General features: G+C 42.8%; 1 long non-coding RNA gene across 1 annotated transcript; it reads left to right on the forward strand.

The window, feature by feature from the left end:
- The first annotated feature begins 777 nt into the window (after positions 1-777).
- Positions 778-3602, forward strand: LOC125264188. Its single transcript, XR_007184019.1, has 4 exons — positions 778-1580; positions 1677-1737; positions 1819-1908; positions 2072-3602. It is a non-coding gene; the product is annotated as an uncharacterized LOC125264188 (long non-coding RNA).
- Positions 3603-7445: the final 3843 nt, after the last annotated feature.

Raw genomic sequence — 7445 nt, forward strand, 5'->3', positions numbered from 1 at the left:
TAAACTGTCCCAATACAGGCATAATCTCTCCTGTATAAGTCTTAAGTTTGACCTCTGCGACCTCTAGTGTCTCTTTTGGGAATGCAGCTTGGAAGAGTTTCTCAGATATGATGCTCACGGCTGCTCCAGTATCAATTTCCATCATTATTTCTTTGCCATTTACCTTAAATGTCTCTGTGAATGACTTTTTGTCCTTTTCATCACTGAACAGCGAAAACATGGGCAACTCAGCTTCCTTTGCCTCCGCATACTTCGTGTTTTTTTACAGTAAAACGTTTACTTTTTCCCGTTTTTCCTCTGCATGCTCTTTTAATGTGACCAATTTTTCCACAATTATGGCACTTTGCCTCTTTGAAATGACACACCTGAGGGCTGTGATCTTTGCCATGACATCTGTAACACGTCTTCCCTCTCAGATCGGAATTGCGTGCTGCTCGCGCATCCACTTTATGCACTTCCCCCAGGCGCGAGTCATTCCCTCTCAGCTGCTGCGTGTCTTTTTCCGACGTCTCCATACTCAATGCGATCTCAAATGCATGTGCAAACGTCAGATTCGATTCTGACAACAGTCGTTGTTGGCACGCATTCCACTTACAAAACGGTCACGCAACGCCTCGTCCAACGTTGCACCAAACTCACAACTCACAGCACATTGTTTCAACTCTGCTGCATGATCCATCACAGATTCATCAGCTCTTTGGTTGCAATGATTAAAACGAAATCTTTCCGCAATCAGCAAAGGCTTTGGCTCGAAATGGCTCTTTAAAATGTCCACAATGTCTTTGTACGACTTATCTTTTGGCTTTTCTGGTTGTACCAAGTTCCTCAGTAAACCGTAGGTTGTTGCTCCCATCACACTCAACAGGGTCGCAACCTGTTTCTCCTGGCTTATGTCGTTCGCCACGAAGAACTGCTCCAGCCGTTCAATATAAGCTGACCAAGACGCTTTCGGAACAAACTCGCCTATGTTTCCAAGAAGCGCCATTATTTAGACTTTATCCTCATCGGCAATTTTTACTGTGGTGTATCTATTTGAATAAACACACGTGAGACCGCATGGCTGATTTCTCCGGTCACTTTTTACTGACTGAATCTTCAAACACCAGCGCCAAGCGCCTCCCAAAAAGACCCCGCCCCTTAGCTACGGAATCTCTACTGTGTCAAATGTAAAACTTGCAAGCATTCAATACATCACAATAAAAATACCTTTAGCAGTTAATGGATTTTGCATGCAAAATTTCGCCAAGCAATGATAACGTTAAATCTGACCGCTCCTTTAGACTGTGAATTGTACTCGATTTACACAAATTGTCACCTGTAATGGTGTATTAAAAATGGTCTACTCCTTAGTGATAGACTTAAGTGGTTGTAGTGGATTTGAAAGTTTGCTGAAATGATTGGCAATATGTGATAAATGCTTTGAAGCCACTGGTGTGGTGCAGGCTAGGTAACATTAGAATACAATATAAACATGCTAACTTTTATAAGTGACTTTTGCATTATGTCTACAGCAAATGAATTAATCAGAAGATGGACCATTTTCTATGTTCAGCGAGTCTCACCAGATAGAATTTATTCAGGTAAGCATTGCAGTAAAACTCACTAATCATTAATTCAAATCAAGCATTCAAAACAACTGTAGTTTTTATTTTTTAATTATTTTAATATTTTATTAGGTTCAAGAGTCCCACCTGACCAGGAAGAAGCCTAATATGATTTCAGCATATCAGTACACAGGTGGGTTAACTACTGAGGGAAAGAAAAATCATCACATGGTGACTTCTTGCATGTGTCTTACTGTGCATTTATCTTAAACAGCTATCCCTTCACTGCAGACCAACTGAAATGGGCTAAATCCTTGATTGCAGTCTTCACATCTATGAATCATTTGGAAAGAATTAAAGCGATGTAAGTATTAAAATGTAATTGGCATAATTTAGTTTACAGTTCAACTGAAATGTTTGAATATGCTGACAAATGTTTGTTACTTACAAATATATTCTAAAATATAGTATGTTGGAGATTAAAAACAATTTGACACTCTCTCTTTCCTTCTTATGTTTTTATATAGTGTTGGAACAGTGAACTTCTCTGAAGAAGAACTGAGCACATTTGTGTTTGTGGACATGCATGCATCCAGGGAAAATCCTGATGTCGTCAGTCAAGTTTTGAACAGGAACCAATCTTTGGAGATGTTCATTTATTCCCAAAGGTGGACAAAAAACATTGTGTTGGCTTTTTAAAGACAATTTTTTGTTATCCCTTTTACTCATATGCTGTGGAGAAGATGGAGTACAGACATTGATAATAATCAGAAAAGTTTCTTGAGCAGCAAATCCTAGAATAAATTCTGAAGGATCATGTGGATCATGATCAATGTTTGGAAATAAGTAAAACTATATTTTGAAGGTAGGGACGGGTTATGTATCATGTTGCCTAATGAGATTGAAAAGAACTGTTTTGTCCTTTGTTGGACATATCATTTTTGACTGCTTAAAATGTTATTGTTATATTCTGCATTGAATTTAATTATTGATATTTTATTGTAATAAATTGACAATGAGAAAAACAAACAATGACTTTACATTCATTTTTTCAAATGCTAACATTTTGTTTAGTATTTTAGATACCTTTTTTAACACAATGTGTGTAGCCAAGGATAACACAATGTTACACATCTTTTACACATTTACACATCTTTGTGTTAACCTTTCAGACACATTTACTGTGTTAAAATCATTAAAACAGTGAATGTGTAGAAATCAACACAACAAACGTTGTCCCTAAACTCACCCATTGATGTGTAGGAATTTAATACATTTTGAGTCAGTTTTAACACATCCTTTGCAAGAGTGTACAGAGAAAGCCTTTAGGAGATGGACATGCTCTGACATGCCATTACATATTATCAGAAGAATTTCACGAAGAAGAAATGCGCATTAACAGTAGCTAACTGATATTTAGAAGACTAACAGGCTGGGTCTTCCCATAATGATAGATAAACTTATAATGCACTAATGCATTTTTATGCAATAAAGTCCACTAATGCACAATGTACAAACAGTGTACGGTTTCTATGCAAGCCCTATTCTGCTGGTACATTCCTCAGACACCTTGAAAGGGGATCCTCTGGACCTGCTCTATCAGTTGAGCAAATGATGCTTATTTTTCTTTTCTTTTCTTTTTTTTTTTTCTTTTTTCTTTTTTTTTTTTTTACAATCTCTTTAAAAGACTGTTGTCTTTCACCAATTGTTTTGGTGAAATTTTGGTTCATTTGTTATCATAACACTTTATGTTAGCTAAATATGTTGCATACAACATATAGGAAAATATATTTGAGAGTAGCATTGGTATCCCCACCCCTAAACCTGTCTTTGAAACATGGCACATTCTCTCACAAACAGCCCTTAAAGTCTATATTAAATCATATGGATCCAATTTGCTTTCCTAATACATGTTATCCCAGGTGAAAAAGACATAGTATTAAATGTATTAAAAATATACTTGAAATGCAAGTAGTATGTTAATAATACATTTCCCAGCATGCTTATTTGAAGTGCATTAAAAATATATTAGTCACGATCACCATCTGTTCCTGTCACGTTCCTGTTCACTCCGGACTCCATTTCCCATAATCCTCCCTGTCAATCACATGCACTCACTCCACCAATCACCTGTTGCCACATACAGCCATGCACACTTCACACTAATCACCACACCCAGCTGATACTCATTACCAGGACTATAAAAGACTCACACACACACCACCTCACCGCAAAGTCTTGATTACACCGTGTGTCATTACCGAGTGATTATATCCTGTCTGCCTATCTGTTGTTGATCCTGCCTGTTACCCGTTTACGATTCCGTTGCTGCCTGTCCTGACCCTTGCCTTGAATACTGTTCTGTGAGTGATATCTGCCTAGCCTGACCATTGCCTGTTTCCTGACTACGATTCTGCCTGTCCTTTGCTGTTCCTGTTTGCCCCTGATTAACTCTGCCTGTACGACCATCCTCACTGTAAATAAACGCTGCATTTGGATCTTACTCTGAGTCCCGCCTTCGTTACAGAAGACTTTGCCACACCAAGATCCAGCAGCTACCGTGAGTGTTTCTGTCACATCCAGCATCAGCATGGACCCAGCTATATGTCTTATCCACCTTCGTCAAGGTAATAGTACCCTGGAGGACCACATTCAGAGGTTTCTGGATATTGCCCATTATGCAGACTGGCCTGACTGTGCTCTTTTAGACTTTTTTTGCGATGGCATAAATCAACCCCTCCAGAATAAACTGAGACAAGAGGGACCACGTTCCTCACTTACTTGTTTTTTGGATTATGCATTACTGACTGTTGGCTCTTCGTTTACGGTGGGGGTCGCGGAGAATTGCGACACTTCGCCGAATCATGTAATGGCCGCCACGCCAAAGAACTTTCACAAGATGGCGGTCACAACAACACCAAGTCACGTCACCACAGATCGCCCAGAGCAACGTCACGCCTTCGCTGATCGCCCAGAGCAACGTCACGCCTTCGCTGATCGCCCAGAGCAACGTCACGTCGCCGCTGATCGCCCAGAGCAATGTCATGTCACCGCTGAACGCCCAGAGCAACGTCACGTCGCCGCTGATCGCCCAGAGCAACGTCACGTCACCGCTGAACGCCCAGAGCAACGTCACGTCTCTGGATCAGTCAGAAAGCAATTAGGATTGCGTTCCAGTGTGGCTGATCCACCGCTGATTTCAGCGCGAGCGGCTGGTATTCCCAAGCATCAGCCGGCCGCTTCGCACTCAAGCCCGGCGGTCGCTTCGCACTCAAGCCCGGCGGTCGCTTCGCACTCAAGCCCGCCGGTCGCTTCGCTCCCAAGCCCGCCGGACGCTTCGCACCCAAGCCCGCCGGACGCTTCGCACCCAAGCCCGCCGGACGCTTCGCACCCAAGCCAGCCGGACGCTTCGCACCCAAGCCAGCCGGACGCTTCGCACCCAAGCCAGCCGGACGCTTCGCACCCAAGCCAGCCGGACGCTTCGCTCTCAAGTTCGCCGGTTGCAACGCTCTCAAGTTCGCCGGTTGCCATGGACTCAGGTTCGCCGATTGCAACGCACTCAAGCTCGCCGGTTGCTATGCACTCAAGCGCCCTCGACGCGATGGACAAGATGGCTGCTTTGCCAGTGCCTACGGGCAAGATGGCCGCCCCTTCGGTGCTCACGGAGGTAGGGGGCGTTCCAGCCATGGAGTCCGCTCCAGAACCCGCTTCAGCCAGTGAGTCTGCTCCAGAAACCGCTCCAGTCGGTGAACCATAGCCTCATCCTCGGAAGAGGAGGAGGAGAAGAAAGAAGACTCCTTCTATTCTTCCCCCTCTTATGTCCAAGCGTCTTGTCCTGCCGGCGCCACCCGAGCTCCTCGCTCTGCCAGCACCACCCAAGCTCCTCGCTCTGCCGGCGCCACCTGTGCTTCTCGCTCTGCCGGCGCCACCCAAACTCCTTGCCCATGAACCCGCCACGGTCCCCGTTGAAATCCCTAAGAACTTTTTTGGGGGGGGCAGTATACCTGAGGGTGGGGAGTTTGTGGGTGGGAACCCTGCACGGCCGCGGTCATCAGCGGCCTCTGAACTGCCCAAACCACCTGACCCGCCGTGGTCGCCAGAGACTCTTGACCTGCCGTGGCTGCCCAAGCCGCCTGACCTGCCGTGGCTGCCCGAGCCGCCTGACCTGCCGTGGCTGCCCGAGCCGCCTGACCTGCCGTGGCTGCCCGAGCCGCCTGACCTGCCGTGGCTGCCCGAGCCATCTGACCCGCCATGGCTTCCTGATCCGCCGTGGCCGCCCGTGGCACCTGACCCACCTTGGCCGCCCGTGGCACCTGACCCGCCGTGGCCGCCCGTGGTACGTGACCCACCGTGGCTGTCCGAGTTCATGGAACTTACATTGGAGACCCCGTTCCTGTCTGCCGTAGAGCTCCAATGCACCCACCCCCCTCTATTCGTGCCATTTACGGCACGAGGACGCGCCTTCCGGGAGGGGGACATTCTGTCACGATCACCATCTGTTCCTGTCATGTTCCTGTTCACTCCGGACTCCATTTCCCATAATCCTCCCTGTCAATCACATGCACTCACTCCACCAATCACCTGTTGCCACATACAGCCATGCACACTCCACACTAATCACCACACCCAGCTGATACTCATTACCAGGACTATAAAAGACTCACTCACACACACACCACCTCACCGCAAAGTCTTGATTACCCCGTGTGTCATTACCGAGCTTTTATATCCTGTCTGCCTAGCTGTTGTTGATCCTGCCTGTTACCCGTTTACGATTCCGTTGCTGCCTGTCCTGACCCTTGCCTTGAATACTGTTCTGTGAGTGATTATCTGCCTAGCCTGACCATTGCCTGTTTCCTGACACCTACGATTCTGCCTGTCCTTTGCTGTTCCTGTTTGCCCCTGATTAACTCTGCCTGTACGACCATCCTCACTGTAAATAAACGCTGCATTTGGATCTTACTCTGAGTCCCGCCTTCGTTACAATATTGAATTGCATTTTAATATAAATATATATATATATATATATATATATATATATATATATAGAAGTACTTTGGTAATAAATGTATGCTTAATTACACTTTTAAGAAATATACTAAACACAAACATACTTTTAATATATAGTAGTCAACATCTGAAGTGGATCAAAAAAGTTCATCCAAGTTGTCCTGAGAACTAAGTTGTTTTAAGAAGAAGGTTTTAGGACAACTTTAATGAAAGGTTTTGATCCACTTCAAATGTTGACTACTATATATTAAAAGTATGTTTGTGTTTAGTATATTTCTTAAAAGTGTTATTAAGTGACTATTGTATTTAAAAAAAAAAAAAAAAAAAAATATATATATATATATATATATATATATATATATATATATATATATATATATATATACTAGAAGTACTTTGGTAATAAATATATGCTTAGTTACACTTTAAAAACATATGCTAAACACAAGTATACTTTTAGTGAAGTTAGTGTATTTACAGAAACTTATGTTACTCTTACTTAAAGTATATGTTATTTTTATATATTTGTGTAACATAGCAAAATGATTCAGCTTTTAGTGGGTTTAAATGTATTTTATAACCATGTGTAGGCCTACCGCAATATATTTAAAATATTTATATATGTAGAATTTAAATATTTTCAAAAGAAAGATATTTTGAAAAACATTTTTAACATTTGCAATGTACCAACTTAATGTATTATAAACTTTTGTCAACTATTATTAAGCATTGCCATAAGCATACTCAAAATTAATATGTTATTCAGTTTTACTTGTCTGTACTTGTAAAAGTTTATGCTACTTAAAAGGCTGTTGTCCATTACATAATATGTTAATTTTAATAGTCTACTACTGGAATTCCCACAAGGATTTCAACATCATATTATTTGAA

This window comes from Megalobrama amblycephala, linkage group LG3, assembly GCF_018812025.1.
Source record: "Megalobrama amblycephala isolate DHTTF-2021 linkage group LG3, ASM1881202v1, whole genome shotgun sequence".
NCBI classification, from domain to species: domain Eukaryota; kingdom Metazoa; phylum Chordata; class Actinopteri; order Cypriniformes; family Xenocyprididae; genus Megalobrama; species Megalobrama amblycephala.